Source organism: Epinephelus fuscoguttatus, linkage group LG23, assembly GCF_011397635.1.
Source record: "Epinephelus fuscoguttatus linkage group LG23, E.fuscoguttatus.final_Chr_v1".
NCBI lineage: Eukaryota > Metazoa > Chordata > Actinopteri > Perciformes > Serranidae > Epinephelus > Epinephelus fuscoguttatus.
The window spans coordinates 12,260,016-12,279,293 of NC_064774.1; the positions used below are offsets into that span (position 1 = coordinate 12,260,016).

At 41.6% G+C, this 19,278-nt stretch overlaps 1 long non-coding RNA gene across 3 annotated transcripts in view; it reads left to right on the top strand.

Moving 5' to 3' along the window:
• The window catches only part of LOC125884039 (uncharacterized), a 79,656-nt gene that overhangs the window by 20,081 nt on the left and 40,297 nt on the right, over nt 1-19,278 (top strand). Inside the window, exons 2-3 of one of the 3 annotated variants that reach the window (XR_007448636.1) lie at nt 10,639-10,726; nt 18,934-19,028. This is a non-coding gene — a long non-coding RNA (uncharacterized LOC125884039). Of the gene's footprint in view, nt 1-10,638; nt 10,727-13,750; nt 13,858-18,933; nt 19,029-19,278 lie in introns of those variants that run through there. The other 2 variants (XR_007448635.1, XR_007448637.1) reach the window with 2 other exon arrangements.

The window sequence follows — 19,278 nt, forward strand, 5'->3', positions numbered from 1 at the left end:
CACATGTGTGAGCACATCTGTTGTCTGTCTACTGTACGTCTTCCTCCACACATACAATTACACTCAAACCTTTTTTCAACCGAGCCACAGAGAGAAACTGAGCCCTCATAAGTAAATTCGTGGTGTCAGGTTCTAGCTGGGTGCAATAAATCCAGCCAGGCCGGCATGGGCGGGAGGAGAAGGGAGCCGGGAGGTAATTTGTGGCCAAAAAATGGGGCATTTTTCCTAGCCGCTCATAAACTAAAGACACCCAGCCTGGCACACTAATCCATGGACCAGCGAACTCTCCCCTCGCCAGCCGAAGGGTTGACATCACCTTCGATCATGTGTAAACCATTGCGAAAGGATGGGCTGTCATTTATTTCCCATGATCCCGTGGGAGGCTGCAGGTAGCGAGGGCAAAGATTTGAAGGCAGGATCACACAGAATATTACGACCTTCTTCTCTCACCTCTCCGTCTCTCGCCTTTCTTCTGTCTCTGAGAGGTGGACGGGAGCACGCGTGTGCACATGTGTAAGAGAGCATGAGAGGAGAAGAAGAAGAAGGGCTTTGATTATGGCGAGTGTGTGCGAGATAGTAGCAAAGACAGAGATTGTGTGGGAGGGATGTCAGTTAGAACGAGAAGAGAAAGCAGTGGAAGGCAGTTTTTCTCATGAATCTTTAACACGTTCACACACAACCAAGTATTTAATTTTACAGCAGCACAAATGAGACCCCCCCCCGCCATTAAAACAAGAGACACCCTCATCCGTTTGCTCTTGAGTGTGTCCGCATGTGTGTGTGCAGCACAAGCGAGCACATGTTTATGCATGCACTTGTGTTTGTATGTATTTAAGGCTTGGAATACAAACACATACTTCCTGTTGAAAGGTTCTTTGTATGTATACGTATGCACGTCTCCGGTCAGCGTTATTACCACCTAATAGCTCGCTGGCTGTGGATTTATAGTCATGTGCTACTCTGTCTGTGCAGCCCGTCCCTTCATGGATCAATGCATTAAAGCCCGCTGCTTTGAATACCAAACAAGGCTTTGGCTTGCACCTCCAGCGCCGCTGCACCGAACAGATTGCACGTGGTCACTCTCCTCGCCGCACACCAATCGCCTCCCACAGAAATGCCTTCTTCCCCCCGAGCAGCCCCCGAGAACCACTGTGGTGCTATTTAATAGCAGCCCCAGCCGTCCTCTCTTGGCGCAGCACGCAGCCCTGCCGAGGCTCGCTCAGTAAGCAGCGCTCCCCGCGCTCCCACATGCAAAATTTATGACTGCAGCGAAACACAAAAGAAGAGCGGGGATCCAGTTCTGTCTCGCAGAGCAGATATAGGTTTTCAAATCCCATACTCCTGTACCCCAAGACATTGTTCAGCTGTGTGACAGTGGCAGAAGGAGTGAGGGGAGAGGGAGAGAGGAAAAGATTAAAGTGTTCCCCGTCTTGCATGTGTCTATTTTCATCCTGCTCTACAAAGTATACGAGTTTCTGTCTTATTACAGTTAGAAGAGAGAGCAGACTCCCAAGCGCAACTGGGCTGTCTCTCGTCTCTCCCTGTGTACCCCAGAGAAGGAAGGCTCTCGGATCGTACCTGCGCTGGATGCAGGTGGAGGCTGGGCCCGTTTTTTTTTTTTTTTTTCTTTTTCTTTTTCTTTTCCGGAGCTATGAAAGCAGTGTTCTCCGCTCGAGCTGACTATCTGAGGAAACAATGATTCAGACACGAGGCTGGAGAAGAATGTTAAAATCTGAATGTTACTCGCTGCCTTTTTTTTTTTTTTTTTTTACGACTTCTTAGGCCATTATCAGCCATAACCATGCACACACAGACTTGCTTGATAAAACACAGGCAGCAGCACGGACAATCGAAAACTCACAAGTAGAGCTACTTCAAAATAAGACATCTGATTTTTTTGAGCGCACAAAGCTTTAATGGAAATATGTAGATTGTCATTGCTCTGAAACAGAATGATTTATAGGCACCATAAAGACATGCTCACTTTATTTTAAGGAATTTAACACACAACAAAAGCTTTTTGAGATCTTCACACGGTCGTACACACAATAGATTCCTGCCAATGGTTTTGCACTATTTGACTGACAGCTGTTGGTGGTGATGTGCCAACAATGAAAAAGGAAGAAGTATTGTCACCTCATAGCAAGAGGGTTCTTGGTTCAAACCCAGGGTTTGGGAGCCCCTCTGTGTGGAGTTTGCATGTTCTTTTCGTGTAAGCGTAGGTTTTCTTCTACAGTCAGGTTAATTTTTGACTCTAAAGGGGCCGAAGGTGTGAAAGCGAGCGCCCAATGTCAGCTGGGATAGGGATATCCCCCACACCATTACACCACCACCACCAGCCTGAACCGTTGATACAAGGCAGGATGGATCCATGACGCCAAAGTCTGACCCTACCATCTGAATGTGGCAGCAGAAATCCAGACTCATCAGACCAGGCAACGTTTTTCCAATCTTCTGTTGTCCAGTTTTGGTGAGCCTGTGTGAACTGTAGCCTCAGTTTCCTGTTGTTAGCTGACAGGAGTGGCACCTGGTGTGGTCTTCTGCTGCTGTAGCCCATCTGCTTCAAGGTTGGACATGTTGTTGGTTCAGAGATGGTCTTCTGCAGACCTTGGTTGTAACCAGTGGTTATTTGACTTCCTGTTTCCTTTCTATCATCTTGAACCAGTCTGGCTATTCTCCTCTGACCTCTGGCATCAACATGGCATTTTCTTTTTTGGGCCATCCTCTGTAAACCCTAGAGATGGTTGGTTCTGAAAATCCCAGTAGATCAGCAGTTTCTGGCACCAACAACCATGCCACGTTCAAAGACAGTTATATCGCCTTTCTTCCCCATTCAGGTGATCAGGTGTCCCTAATAAAGTGGCCAGTGAGTGTATAAAGAAAAAGTCTTAAAAGCATTCCATTTAAGTGTCTGATACCTTTCGACACCTTATTTCAAATTCACCCCAAAAAAATCTGAAAAAGGAAACTCCATTTTGTGACATCATCTCAAAGATTTCAACTCAATCTGACACGAGCTGTCAAAGAGCGTTTGAGCTCCCAGTCAGTGCAGGGTGGGAGTTTAGCTCTCTGTATTAGCAAACCAACTGGGGACACTGGTGAGCTGACAGAGCAGAGCAACGCCAGCTGACACTCCTCGCTTTATTTCCCACTTTATTTCCAAAAGCGTGCGGCAGGCATGTGCGGGCTCAAAGGCAGTGTCTTAAAACTAAATTTAATTAAGTATTCATCTTAATCAATGCAGTGCGAAAAAAGCATTTAGCAGAGTGCGACTGATTCAGCCATCAGAGCATGAACAAAAGAAGCTGTTTGCGGGTGTGATCACCAGGAGACGGCCCATGACAGGTATCGTGATGGTGATCACGGTGTCCCATAATACTGCACAAAAGTGTCTATTGCAGATAAGTATGAGTGATCCCACATGTGCTGTAAAGATTTTATATTTTAATAAAGGTCAGGGTGGATTTTAGGAAGGAAGATTTATTGTATATTCTACATATCAGTCATTAAATTACAGCCATAAAACCACAGTAACATCTGACATGTCTTGACATTAATGCCTACTGAAAACCATGGCAGATGGTAAATAAAGTTTGAAGGCTTTTTTTCTTAACAGGCTACTTGGAACGCCCACACACACACACACACACACACACACTGCTCTACCTTTTTGATGCCACTGATTTTACGGGTCAGTCATTACATGCTTGACCTCTGTCGCGTGTCTTCACTTCTCTCGACACTCCCGTGCTCATTAATCTGCGTCCCAAAATGCCACTTGGTCTTCCCTTCGTATCGCCGTCTACACAAAGAAAGTGATAAGACAGACAACGTGGGTGGATGAGCAGGTAATAGCTTGCCTGAGTGTGTGGTGTCTCATGTTTGCCACAGTGCTGCACAATTGATTGGCCTTAATGATATTTTCAAAGGAAAGAGAAGCCGAAGGGAAACAAAGTTGGAGAAACAAAGCTGTCCAAAGTGCTGATGGACTTCTCTGCAGTTTATCTGCCAGAGATTCAAAGCAGATGGGTTTTGTTTTTTCATTAGCTGTCAAAAAGAAAACACCTGCCCTGTGTGAGTCACAGCTGATTTGCCTGTCACACCTCACATATGTCAAGTATTACCTGTGAATGAACTGGTAGTGTTGTCTAAATATCTTGCATATTTTCTCCTCTTTCTTGTTCACATTTTTAGAGTCGACTTGTGTAAACTACAAACGTGTAACGATATGTGTGATAAAAACCGACTATTGGACCTACCTACCTAACATGTCCATGCACACCTTACCTTACAAGATCTATACAATCAGCACAGTTTCAAAGTGGACACCAAAGATCAGTTTCACCAATTCAGTATCTGACCAAATGGCTTGTCTTCCGTTCCTGAGATATGGCGTTAAATAATGGCCAGAACAGTGCTTAATGCAGAACATTATGATGTCACAGTGAAGTTGCCCTTTTACCTTTTGAATGTAAGACATAATCATTTATCCTATTAGACATTAGTGTGACGTTTTGTCATAATTAGCATATGAACTCTTGAGTTATGGCCAAAAACATGTTTTGTGAGGTCACAGTGACCTTTGACCACCAAATTCTAATCAATTCTTTCTTGAGTCCAAGTGGACACTTGTGCCATATTTAAGGAAACTCCCTCAAGGTCTTCTTGAGATATGGCTTTCACAAAAATGCAACGGGTAGTAGGGTTGTGCTGATGGGCAATCCGATCGCCCATCGGCGATAGAAGGGTTGTTTCACGATGTCTTTTTTAAATGACGATGCAGTCGCGAGGTGTGGGGGGGGGACAGTGCACATGTGTGGCGCATGCTGACAAGATCGAGGCTGAACAGGGCTGAGTGAGAGGAGACAGAGGGAGGCTGCTTAGTCAGAGAGTGGAGGGTGGGGGGAGATCAACGCCTCCGCCTGCTCGACACTAACGCACATGTCGCGGAGCGGTGAACAAACCAAACAACACAATGTCAGGAGGAATTGAAAAGATATGCCGTCTATGTAAAGTCGACTTGCTAATAAAGGAGCCATTACATGTTCAAGAGTTGTATAAAGCTGCTCAAACGCCAAAGAGAGGCTATAAGTGAACGTTTCAGCAGCGACGCATAATGACCGCGAACCCGCGCAGCGCACCACCTACCCCACCCCCGCGATGACATTGTTCATCTGCGATTTCACTAGATGCCGATAGGACGATAGCATATGGACAAGATCGCCCACGGGTAGGGTCGCAGTGATCTTGGTAGTATTGTCTAAATATCTTTTATATTTTCTCCTCTTTGTTGCGTACATTGTTACAGTCAACTTGTGTAAATTAGAAACACATAATTGTGCGATAAAAACCAACTATTGGACCAACCTACCTAACGTGTCCATAACTAAAGAGCAAAGATGTTCCTGTTCAACTTGTGCTGTAAAGGACTTACGACGAACCCCGGTGCACACTATCGAAGAAAATAGAGACTTGACATTGGACAACATGGACATACATATTACCCAGGAGTCATCATTGCATAACTGACAAAGATATCAAACAAAGTAAGAAATCTATCATTTAATTAAATCGTTTTATGATATATTTATAGATTTTATAAAAAAAAAAAGCACCACTTGTGCCCCGCTCACCAAAAAACATCATACTGTTTACTGTATTTTTTCACCTGTCTTACTTATTCTCTGAGCCACGTCAAAGACGAATTTCCACTGCTTTGCAATGGACAATAAAGTATTTCTGATTCTGATTCTAACAGTAAGAGTGTCTATATTAAGTGTGTTGCATCAGTAGATAAAATCAAGTCAAACCCTGCGGTCCTTTACATGCTTAGATATTCCAAACTACTAATAATTATGATGCCACTGTGTGTTCCTCACAAGCACCAGAGTAAGTGTGTTGTAGTGACCCAGTGTGGTTAGTGGCATGAAAAGCAGTTGTTTTTTGAGCGAGTAATTTCTGCTTTTCCAGCACAAATCTTGTCCCCAAACCCAGGTATTTTACAGCCCAATCATGACCTGTCCGCTAGGTGAAATGGCTTCCAAGCTGCAGACCACTGTTTGAGACCAACAAACAAAACCAGTTGTGATTTAGTCAGTAGTTTCTGTGTTTACAGCTGCTTTTTGGGCAATAAACGTAGGTGTTTTTTAAGGGCTTGTTGCTGTTTTTCCAGCAGATTTTGAGCTTCCGAATGTGAGTGTTTTTTAGGGACCTATCACTGTGTTTACAGCAGCTTTTTAGGTGCTAAATGTGGGTGGTTTTTTTATGGATTTGTTGCTGTTTTTCCAGCAGCTTTTCAACTCTGAAATGTGGGTGTTTTTCAGGGACCCATTACTATGTTTACAGCAGCTTTTGAGGCACTAAATATGGGTGTTTTTCCAGCGAAATTTGAGCTGCCAAATGTAAGTATTTGTTAGGGACCTATCACTGTGTTACGGCACTAAATGTGGGTGTTTTTTTATGGATTTGTTGCTGTTTTTCTAGCGAAATTTCAGCTCCCAAATGTGAGTGTTTTTTAGGGATCTATCACTGTGTTTACAGCAGCATTTTAGGCACTAAATGTGGTTGTTTTTTAAGGGCTTGTTGCTGTTTTTCCAGCGGATTTTGAGCTCCCAAGTGAGAGTGCTTTTTAGGGACCTATCACTGTTTTTCAAGCTGCTTTTTGGTCACAAAAAGCAGTTGTTGTATAACGAGATAGTGCCGGGATAGCGGCACTAAAAGCTGTTGTTTTTTCCAAGACATTTTAATAAGATCTTACAGGTAATTTGAACGCATTGTTGACCAAAGAATAAACAGATATTAAGCAGATGAATGTGTAGAGTTTTGCAGTAAAACACCAAAGTCTGTCTGAAATAGAAGTCTACTTCCTCGCTGGTTATGTAACATGGATATTTGTGGTTCAGGATATTTATACAGACCCCTATTATAAAGATGTCTCAGAGGTGGATGATAAAATATTAATGCCACTCATATTTACATTCACTGTATTCAATATTCTAATGTTAACCAGGAAATCATATATCATCAGCACAACTCTAGGTATTATTCCACAGGACTATTATTTTAGCTGCTGCGAGCCGTGGCTCTGCATTATTACATGCTTCAACTCACACCTTTGAAAATACGAAGGCCTTGCCCTTTCTCCAAAAGTTTTTCCCAAAATCTATTAATTATTGCCGTCTGTGACATTCCCTTTTCTATTTTAAATGTATCCCAAAAAAAATATCTTCATAGTTTCTGGCAGGCTCCCTAAAATGCCCATTATTCTTAATTCCGGAGTTGTACGAGTCTGGCTTTCCTCTCAGAGTGATAGTTAGTATTTCCACTGGCGGAGAAAATAGCTTTTTAAGATTGCCATGATGTGGCAACAAATCACATTCTGACATCACGGAAAAAGGGGTCAAAATCAATCAGCCGCCCAGTGGCCTTTGACATTCAATAAACGTCAGCGGGTATTTATATGCGTCCCTAACCAATGGCTAAAATAACAGGCCGCAGATGACAAAATATGATAACAATTAGACAGGCCGCAGCGTGGGGGCCCCTCACATCTGCATGGATCACTGGCTGTACCGTGGCCATGGTGGGGAAATAAAACGAGTGCAGAGACGGAGGGAGAGGAGGAGGACGCCAGGACGAGGGAGGGGGGGTAAGACAGAGAGAGGAATCATCACGTTAATGTGGTCATTTACCAGAAAGCATCGTTCAGCCCACACAAACCCAAATGCCACCATCTAAATCCAGCCTTAATTAGGCCCGCACTGTGTGGAGAGGACAGGAGGCTGAGGGGACTAACAATATCAGTTGTTTACAATAACATCAACCGCCTTGTTATGGCGAATGTGTGACAGGGTGATAAGGTCACACATGGGACTCCATTATAGCAAAGTAGATGCAGCTTTATCTGGTAAAATTGATCCCACCACCCGTCAGCCTGAACACATTCTCCACAGAGGGAAGCTTAAAGGTATTCCAGTAAACCTTATTCACAATCCACCGTCGATTCTTGCATCAATGTTGTGCTGCTTATTAAACAATGGCCTCATATGAGGGAGCAAATATGCTAAGCTAAGGGACTGTTCTGTACTTATTAGGGGAGGGGGGTGGCTGGGGTGTGCCTTTTTTTACTCTCTCAGTAGCTACAAATATTTTTCCTTGAGCCTTTCTGAGTGTCTGGCAGAAAATCTGCGATAAAAGTTGAAGACGAAATCCAGGGGCCGTATTCACAAACATTCTGAGAACACTTTCTAAGAGCTCCTAACTTAGCCTAAAAACTTTCAGTAAGGGGTCCTAGCTTCGGAGTGATTTCGGGATGTTCTCAGATCAACTTTGAGCAAGGAAGGGACAGAAGGTTTTACCTTAGTGAGGAGGTGTGGTTGGTTCAGTGTGATGCATTCTGTTAACAGGTGTGATTGGTTGTCACAGACACACCCTTTTGTGAGCCTGCAAGGTGTGGACACCCAGTGGAAATGAAATGAACTGCTGACTGATGTCTTAGCGTTGTGATCATTTTACTTCTGGGGTTATAGCGTAAGGTGGGAAATGTGTGCGTATCCCTAATGAGATCAACCACACATATTATCCCTGCACGATCTAATCTGTAGCATTTCATTTGTGTTTCCACCATTTTCTCCTCTGATTAAGAAACTCTTAAGCCTCTTAAAAGTCCTCCTCCATGCTCTTAACAGTTTTCACCTTAGGACCTTTTAAGGTCTAAGATGCTATGTGAATAACTTTTATCTTAACAAGGACCTAGTCTTAACTTTAAGGGGAAATTCTAAGAAAGTGTCACAATTGTAAGAAATGTCTTAGAATTTCGTCACTAGGAGCAACTCGTTGTACTAGGGAGCTTTGGGAATACGGCCCCTGGAGTTGATAAAAGCCTTGTTTTTTTTTTTGTTTTTTTTCCCCACTGTTGTCATGTGTCCTGGCTAGTTCGTGCAAACGGTTTATTTTTGGAAAAATTTTAAATGAGACGTTAAGTGATTTTGATGAAATATCACTATTAAGCTCAGATGTGGGTATGTTTTTTTTTGGTTTGTTTTGTTTTTTTGACGAAAGCATTCATTGTACACAATGTGTTCATGGACCATCGGAAATCTTTTTTAAAAAAACAATGATAATTTCTGTTTTTACAGTTTCTAGCTATGATAAGTATTTTTATTTTGGCAATTTTTAAAGAAAAAATGACTTCCAAACCGTGGTGGGTGTGGAAAGCTGAACAGCGGCGGTATCTGACAAGTTTGGAGTGAGAACCACCTGAGTTGTGACAAAGGGTTGGTGATTTTTAATAAATACATGCCTTTCAAACCCACATGCAGGTTTTTAGGCTCTGAGGGTATTCAAAATAAAATAAAAAAAAATAAAAATACAACAATTTAAAGGAACAGCGTGAAAGATTTAGGGGGATTAGTGGCATCTAGTGGTGAGGACTGCACATTGCAACCAGCATAAACGTCTCCCGGTTAGAATTCTTGTTCATTGTTCAGGAGGTTTTTACAGGGAGCTGAATTATCCACAGAGGTCTCCTCCTCTCCAAAACAAGCCGATAAGGTGACACTGTTTGGCTTGTCGCAGACAGGCAGCTTACCCAGCACCTGCTAACGTATTGTGACGGTTTTATTGAGTGACTATTTGATTTTATATTACCTTTTTTTTCTGGGGTGCCAGTCAGGTGGAACCTGACAATTTCAAAGTTAGTTGACTCAAGGAAACAAAAAACAACACAAAGGATGCACAAATATACACACTTATACAACCTCAAATAAATAAAATTGATCAACCAAACACCATTCCTCTCTTTTCCCACACTTATATTTTCACAAGAACACAAAATAGAAACTCGATACACTAATGTTCATTCACCAATCAAAAGTCCAGAACCAAGGAAGAGTGATATTAAACGAAATCAGTCAGTATAGTCTTTTCTTTTCAGGGCATAAAAAAAACAATAAGAGTCACTCTTGATATTCAAAGAAAAAAAAACAGTCGTTTGGGAATGGTACAGGAGGGATTTTTTATGTTTCGCTGCTCACCAGTCTGAATCCCAATGCTACGTCATCCTTAGAGGGGGGTGAATGAATACATGATTGAATGAAGTAGAGAAGGGACAACCGGGGTAAGGATCAGCAGATGATTGTTCCGGTATGCGTTATCCATTTCTGCCGTAGGGGCAGAGGAAAAACGAGGGACTAGCTACCTCCACCTTTTGCCTAAGCTGCCGCGGGGTGCAGACTAAACGGAAGAGATCCTTCTCTGTTGGCCAGAGTAGACTTGTGCCTCTTCTTCCCCTGAGACGCTGCGTGACGTCATCTTTTAGGGCCATGGGTTGCCAGGGGTAACAGGCGACGCTACATGAGACGGCGGCACAGGAGGGAAGAGAGGGATTTTTTTTTTTAGCTCGTTACAGTATGCTCACCTTATTTCTGAACCAGACGTCCAGGAGGTTTTTACCAGGAGCCGAATTATCCGCAGGAGTCTCTTCCTCTCCAAAACAAAACAATTCATTGATTTAAACTGGTTGAAACACTGAATAAAGTAGTCTCACTGGTGTTTTTCCAAAGATGTTTGGCGTGTCGCAGAGGGGCTGCCGACGTGAATGGCCCTGTCTAAAGCCAGTGTTTGGTTTGTCTGTTCCAGGCTACTGAAGAAACATGGTGGTGCAAAAAGGGTGTTCTCTGTGGATGAGGACCTGCTCCCTATGTAGATATAAACGTCTCATTCTAAGGTAACGAAAACACAGTGATTCTTATTTTCAGGTGATTATACACTAAAGAAAACATGTCCCTAAGCTAAATAAAAGAACATAACTCCTCTCCCATGTCCCTTAAAATCATTTGCACCTCTCTCATAAATAACGAGCAGTCCCTAAGATGGGTAAAGAATGAGAATAAGGCCTGCATTGAGCTGTTGGGCATAATTCATGATGTATGTCTTCAGCATGACATGTCGCGGTGAGTGGAGACATTTACTGCATGGAGATTAAAAGAGCTCCCCCAACAACTGCTGCTCTGTGTATGTGCTGGTGGCAGATAATGGCCAGTGTCCAGTATGTCTGACTGCATTCATATTCAGCTTTGCTCACACGCCCCAGCTATGCCCTTCCACAGGTGCGGAAATAACAACCCCACCACTGTGTTAATGGTCTCGGCACACTCTGCCTGCCCTTTTTTTTCCCCCTCTCCCCCTCCCTTTGATTGATTGTTTTAATTTAAAAATAACCCGAGTTATCTATTTATTTTTGGTTTATTTATTTCACTGAAAGGGCTCCTATCGGTCGCTGGCAGGTCGCACAATTCCAATTTCCAGAGTCGCTTCCTACCAAAAAATGCAGAATGAGTCTAATAATGGCCTTTCGCTCTATCAGCCGCTCCCCTCCCTCCTCCTGACACTCTTTCTTTACCTTTGGCTCCTGCAGTCAGTCAGTCATTGTGTTCTTCAGAGCGGGGAGATAGGTCAAACAGACAGACATTTGGCATTTCATGTGAAGAAATGTGGTGGAGTCCAAAGATTAACTTGGCCATTCAACTGTCTACATTTGGGTGGAGGAATGTATTCAGCCTTACAAACGCAGGATATCAGGTCAGTGCTTCTTATAAGCCTGCTGGTTTTGTAAAAGGTAATGTATATGTAGAAACTCCAAATTTCACATTAAAGATATACTACACTAAAAGAAATGTATGGACTCGTACAGAAGTAACCCCTCTCAGTCGTCACTTATGAGCCACTAGAGGTTTCGGGTGGTGTTTATCTGCCCTCTGCCTGTATTTACTTACTTATTCTTATTTTCTGTGTCACAGACGTTTATGGGTGTGTACTGCCACTGCACTCAGGTGAAGTCAGGGCTGTTTTAAAAGGTAGCAGCTAGGGGTTTGGAATTGTCTTTTGCTAAGCTCCACCTGTTTGTGATGGTCTGACAAGCTGTCAGAGTAAGCATGGAGCCCACACTGTAACTAACTGCACTCCCTGAAGAAATATGATCATATTTTTGGAAAACTGAAAGAGTGATTCCAGAGAGAAGCAGACAGAGGGGTCTACAGTCTGTGTTTGAAGGATATATCCAGGATGTCAAACTGACTCAGCAGCAACAACAGGTTAAAAAGACAAAGATAGTTAGAAGCTAAAGCCGAACTATAGGCTACAGATCACAGTGTAAAAGTGAACCACCACATCACTGCTGATCGCCACACAAGACAATGAGTATAAAGGGAAACTTTGCTGATATTGAACCAGCTGTGTGGCATCACAGTGTGGGCAGATGAACAGTGTTTGGCTTGGATCTCCAGGAGAAGTCAAACAAACTGCGATGACACACAGCTGGTTGAATATCAGCAAAGTTTCCCTGCTTCCCTTCACTGGTTCCTGTACAGCAGAGTTGGTCTTTTTTTTCACTGTTATAATCATTACAAAGCAAAAGCAGCATGTGTATACATTCAGTGGGCTATATCTTCAGTAGCTAGCTAGATAACCCTACACTTCTCAGGGTTTGATTTTGGTTTTGGAACAGGGAAGAAACGTATATCTTTTTCCAACCTCTCCAGGTAACGAGTGTCATTAATACACGACGTGCCCCAGGCACAACATTTAGCTCCAAATCCACAAAACCAGCCTGAAAATGAAGGAAATCTGAAACGACTGCATTAGAGTCAGTGGAGCACAGCTGTGATGTTGGATATGACATTATTACGATACTTAGGATACGATATTTTTGCAATATGCTGACTATTGTGATACAATATATTGTGATATATTGCGATTTATTACCTTTAATCCCAACTGCAAATTAATTCTTCTAAGGACAATATGTCAACATCAGTTTTACCTCATAAGATAAAGTTCTCAGTCTGTTCATCTGACATTGGGACAGAGTGACATACCTGGATTCTAGAATTTTAGCGTGTAACAAAAGCCTTCGTTTTCAACAACACTGTATGTCATAGAGTCCAAAACTGGATGTAAAGTTGGGCATTTTAAGATGGCGGTCTATGGGGATTGACTCTGTTTTGGAGCCAGCCTCAAGTGGCCATTTTCTGAACTGCAGTTTTTAGCACTTCTGCGTTGGTTTCATTCTTAAGTCTTGGTGATTGCCGCTCGATATTTAGCAGGTAAAGAGACAGAAATTTTCCTCAGGATTTGGGGTAAACCAAAGCAGAGCAAAACTTATATTAATTTTATTAATAAATAAATATATCACATATTTCCCTCAAGACTTGCTGGAGGGGAAAAAAGCTAAAATTTGATTTACATTCATCAGACGGCAAGAAATACAAACTTTATACTAGGGTTGCAAGAGTATACTGGTGTCAAGGTATGCCATGATAAAAAAAACAAAAAACAAAAAACAAACAAACAAACAAAAAAAAAAACAGTTATTTCACCGTGTACATTTACTTATCTACGACATTGAAAAACAAAATGCAACTGGACAGAAAATCTTATTTTAGTTATTTTTACACATAGTTCCATTAAAAATGATATCAAGTTTCAAATATAGTGATAAAATGTTTGTTTAACCAAATATAATAGATTTAATTCCTGTAAGGGTCATTTAGACTGATAATAATAATAATAATAATAATAATAATAATTCTCTAACAACGTGATACCGCGATATTTTCTGAGACCGTGAAAATCTCATATAGTTGAAATCCTACTGTATTTGAATGCTGACAATATAAACCCCCATGTTTCTGCCGCGACTTGGAACATTCCAAATCACCCCTGCTGCAGTGGCAGTAATGGTCTGACCCATATTCCACCTGAGCCACTGACGGAGGATGATTCGGGTCAATCCACAGTGAACTGTTCGAGGACCGGAGATATTCTGAGATGTGGACATGTGTTTGCGTGCATTAAAATGTAAGTTAGCACATATTTGTTCTTGCTACAGTTAAGTAAATGTGTGGCCATGTCCTAAATACAGCGTTTACCACCACAACATGAGGCTAACAGTTAGCTAAATGTAAGATAGCACCGGAGAACACGGTGCGTCGCTAGTTGGGAGAAGTTTGCTCTGCTTGGTCGGGTTTAGGGAAAAGATGGCGGCCCTGTGTGGTCGTGTTATTCTACTGTTTTAAACTTGACAACAGTTTTAATTGGTCCAAGTGTATTTCCTGTTGGGATGTTCGGTAGTGCGGCAACATTAGCTGACGGAAGTGAACGGGCACCAGAGCTGTTACCATAGCAACAGAATGGCGGACTAGAATAGAAGACACTAGACAACATAGGAGGAAGCAGTAAGTAAAACAAATATACAAGGTCTTAACAAACACATGAAATCAGCTTATTGTCTGTGGGTTAAAACACAGTCACTGTGTTGAGTGAAGGTTACTGATGGTACTTTGTTCAGTAGAACAACAGGACCAGTTTCAGTTCAAAATTTTGTAGTGAGGGATTATCATTTTTCAAGGTTGCCTGATGTGTAATTATTATTTTTGTGATATTATGATTGTGACACGAGCAGTCTACCATTATATGCTTTTATCCTGTACCAGTGTTTGGCTAATAGAGAAGAGCATAATCCACCTAATGGTGGCCTAAATTTATTTATTTATTTTACAGTTTGTTGAGGTGCAAAGATGTTTTTGCTTTGTGCTATTTTCTTATTATGTTGTATTTTTGTTAATTTTAATGTGTCATTTGTATCTTAAGTATATTATGGCATACAGTTCAATACAATTTATTTATAAAGCCCAATATCACAAATCACAATTTGCCTCAGAGGGCTTTACAGCATACAACATCCCTCTGTCCTTTGGACCCTCACATCAGATAAGGTAAAAAAAAAAAAATAAATAATAATAATAAAAAAAAAACATTTAGTTATCAAATATTTTTTAATCCTGGTCTGACTTTCTTCTTCTTTTTTTAAAAAAAAATCCTTGTAAAATTTATAGTACTAGCTGTCCACAAAAATTGGTGCTGTAACTGATTTATCCCGAGTCAAACTGACATAGAATTGAATCAAATTGAATTGGAAATTGAATCAAATTGGACCCTTGTGAATCAGTATCGAAACGATTCAGTGGTGATACCCAGCCCTTGTGAATACGATTAGCAGTTCACTGCAGACTCAGCCACCTCCATGTTGAGAGCAGCGTGCAAGCAATCCCATCCCAGACTCGGAAGCTTAGATATGCTGTGCATATCGTATATTATTACCTTTAATTGACATTTTACGTTATATAGAGTAGCCTTCCAATGCTGTGCTGTGTGTGATGTCAGTGGCTTGGCTTTAAATGCATGTGATATTGTCCTGTTTTGTCAAAGAGGGGTTCCCTTAGTTTATTGTTATAGCAGTGGTTTTCAAACTTTTGTGCCCAAGGCAGACTTAAGGGCAAGCCAAAATCTCAAGGCACACCTGTATTTATATCTGTGAACAAAAGCGTCTATAACGTGTGTTATCACTCTTATCACGACATAAGACAGGTAGCTTTTGCGATACTGTCTCCTTTTTTTTTCGGTGGTAGGTCGTCCTCACTGGTGCTCTGTTGCAATTTGCTCAGTACGGTAAACCGATCTACTGTCCCACTCACGGCTTTCTCCTTTTAAATGTTATCATCCCTCACACTGGCTGCCAGTCAGGGCTTTTCATGTGTCACATATTTATAGTTCCCACTTGCAAACAGCAAAAAAAATTCCCAGGAAATGTTTTTTAAATTAAATCAATCACATTTTTAGCTCGAGTTTGCCTCCTTATTAGGAAATGGGTGCACATGACATACTGATACAGTGAATTAGAAATGAATTAATAACTTTTACAATGCAAATATGTATTCAAATTTAAAATATATTTTGACAGCTCAAATAGTAAAAAGACTGGATGCACCCATGACATTTAAATCTGTGTTATAGCCCAGCTTTCACCCAGTCTCCTAACATGTAGCCTACTTTATGTGGAAAGTTGCACTTCCTCAGATTTTTTCTGCCCTGCTGCAATTATTACCACCCAGCCAGCTAAATAGTCTCGGGGACCTTACGGAATGTAATTTCCAAGAGACGCCCCGAGAGTCCCGGCTAGGTTGTGGGAATTGGTAAACACACAAAACGAGCCGAGTCCCCGAGGCCCTGCAGTGCCTAAGAGAAAGGGTAAGTGAGTGTGGATAACACTGCTATCAAACAATGAGACAGCACAGCCGGCCAGTAAGGGACTTAAACTCATTACAGCTCGGCAAGGCTGGGCCCACATGTTGGGTTATAGTTGTCTACTTATCGCTGGAAAATTTCACTTTTAGTGCTTTCAGTGTTAATGCTGATCCCGCTGTATATGAGGTGCATTGCTTCAGACTGGGTAGAGCCTGTATTAGATTGTGATGTTGTTTAGTGCAGCTGCAGAGTTAAATGGAAAACAAGGATTTCCAGTAACCCTGCCAGTCTTCATTTATTAATCTATCACATCCAGATGAAGATGATGAAAAGACATGTTATGAATAAGGACGGATGTTTAAGCCTCCAGTCAACTGAGCAAAACAAGGTCTGCAAGGCAACATTAGAGAGGTGATCTTATGTTGCGTATGTTTCCGCTCACCAAACGATTTTCACTCTCCCCAGGTTCAAAGATCACAAAATAAGATTTGAAACCAATCTACAGAGTTTCCACCTGTTCTTTTAAAAATGGGTCAGCAGAACAGTGAGAGCTGAACTAAAGTAAATCCTTTATTAAAGCAGAAATATATAGGCTAATTGGCAACTTTCAAAGACTTGTGAAATGCTTTGCATTTTAATGAACACAGAGAATATTAATGTAATGCTAATTAGTGATGAAGAAACTTAAATCTTACTACAGGAGAATATTTTGTATCCTACACATCACAGCTGCAGATTTTAGTATTACAATGTCGACTGAAATTACAGTTAGCACATGGCTGGATAAAAAAGGACTGTAAATGACATGAGGACTTTCTCATTGGTTGTTTTGCCTGGCCTTGCTCTCCATCCCTGCTCACTTCCCTCAGGCCATGTACTCTCCTCACTCCCCAGACCTGCCATCCTCAAACCATCTACTAGATACCCTCAGACTTTCTTACAGGTCCTGGTCACCTGACATCCACTCACACCTGTTCCCACATTCCTGAAGTTACCTGGCTTTCCTCGCCGACTCTCTCATCTGTTTCTGTGTTCCCTCATAGGGATGTTAATAATTAACCAACACGGCTTTACGGTGACATAAAATTTCACCCAATTTAAATAGTAAAAAAACAAAAAATAGTCGTGCAGCCCCACACCTCACACTTAATGAGGGTTGTCTATCAATCAAAAATAAATTCTACGTTTGCATCCCCTGTCCCTCATCAGCCTTGCACTTTATAACCGGCCCTTTTTACATTTAATCTCTATAAACAGATATCGGCATATGTCTGCAGAATCTGAATTTTGGCAGGTGTGTCGTAGTAAAGCTGCTGGATTTTGGACACAATTATCCCCCTGTCTTCTACCACCGAAACTGGTCTGCAGTCCATTTTGCAAGACAAGTGTGGCTTGACGAGGCTGACTTCTAGTGCTAGCATCAGAGGCTGTGCTAGCTTGGACCTCTGGGTTCACTGCTAAATGCTTTGCTTTGAGGTGATATTTCAGGCTTGAAGTACTCCGACGGTACGTAAATTCCTTACAAAGGAATCTGACAAAGCCACTGTGGCCTTCAATAAGTGTGTTTCCATTAACCCTAGAAATGTGCAAAACCTAAATATGGCAATAAAAAACTGGTAATGGAAACACCTACATTTCGAAATTACTCTCAGATATCGAGAAAAGGTTTTTACGCTCTCATGAGGTGGTTTTTCATATGTGTCGATATAGAAGTATATCGCAAAAGTGTAATGGAAACACTTTTTTCGCAAATGTACGTCACCGGACCTTCAAGTCCTCTGGGAATTCCTCGTTCACGATCATCTCCCAGAAATCCTTTATCCGTGGTCGCAGCCACATAAGGACTTTGCCTTTGGAATACCACTCGCTCTCTTCGTCTTTGGTTGTAGACTACTGCAACAACAGCAGTGGCAACCGAGATGATTGTTCCAGCAGGCAAGAGATTTGGAATGTCCATCTTACTTCCGCAAACAAAGTGGAGTCTCGCGGGACGAGATTTTACGAGAATTACGGCTCATACGCAAAACACCTTTTAATGGAAACACCTGCAAGTCACAATTGTACTTTGTCGAACTTTTAGAAATATCGCATTTATTTTGCGCAAAACTAATGAAAACGCAATTTATGACACACCAGGTCAAAGGGCACCATGAAACGTGATTAGTCAGTGTTAATTTTTTGTCCATTTTATTTTTTCTGTGATTAATTGATCAGAAATAACATGTTATTTTGACATCGCTTATTGTCGTCAGACATTCGTGGATGGGCTCTGAGATTGGTTACCTGTAGCCTGGCTTCTTAAATGTGTTACCTGTCTGTTTGTATCTCTACCTGATCCTTGCCTCGTTAGATTTGTTTGCTTACCTGCCTCATGATTCCTGTACCTGTCAGTAATAACTCCCTGAAACAGTCTTTGCACTTGTCTACTTTTCTTGGGTCCTATCTCTGTTACCCCGCCCACACCAGCCGTGACAATACAAGTCATACCCAGTAATAATTTGAACTTCTGACAACATAATTTGTAAGAATTTAATCAATGGAGGATTCTTGAATCAGTTAAATATAATACTTTTGGTTCTTGGGAGCAGGATAATGAACAGAACGGTGTGATCAGCTGTCAGTGTTTGGAGTTAACCACCAGTAAGATATTGTCAGAGATCATCAGAGTATGTCACAGCCCACTTGCTCTTTAATTGCTCTTGGAGAAACCTCCGCTATGTAAGACGTATGAAATGACTTTTGAGGGGACGGCTCCACTTCTCTGCTGTCATCACGCCCACGTGTGTCCAGATCTGTCATTGTGGTCGAACTAACTGATCCGTCCTTTTTTTTTTTTTTTTTTTTTTACAGATTGCCACTGCTTTAAAGCTCACTGATGATGAACACAGAGACGAGGAGCAAGAAGACACACCACAAAGGTCACTGGATGGATTTTATTCGACTAGGTAATCATGTGAAATATGCTTTAGCCTCTGATGATACCTTTTGAAATGTCAGTTATATACAGTCTTCAAAGCCATTCAGTATTGATTATTTGTATTTGAAGTGACGCATTTTATTCCAGGAAATGTTCCCACGGTATAAACGCATACTTGAAGACAATCAAGGCCTTGAATTAAAATGTGTAATGATGACAGCTGGTTGTTTTTAGTTGGAACATAAATCCTGTTTCAGAGGTTTCATATTTTTGATACT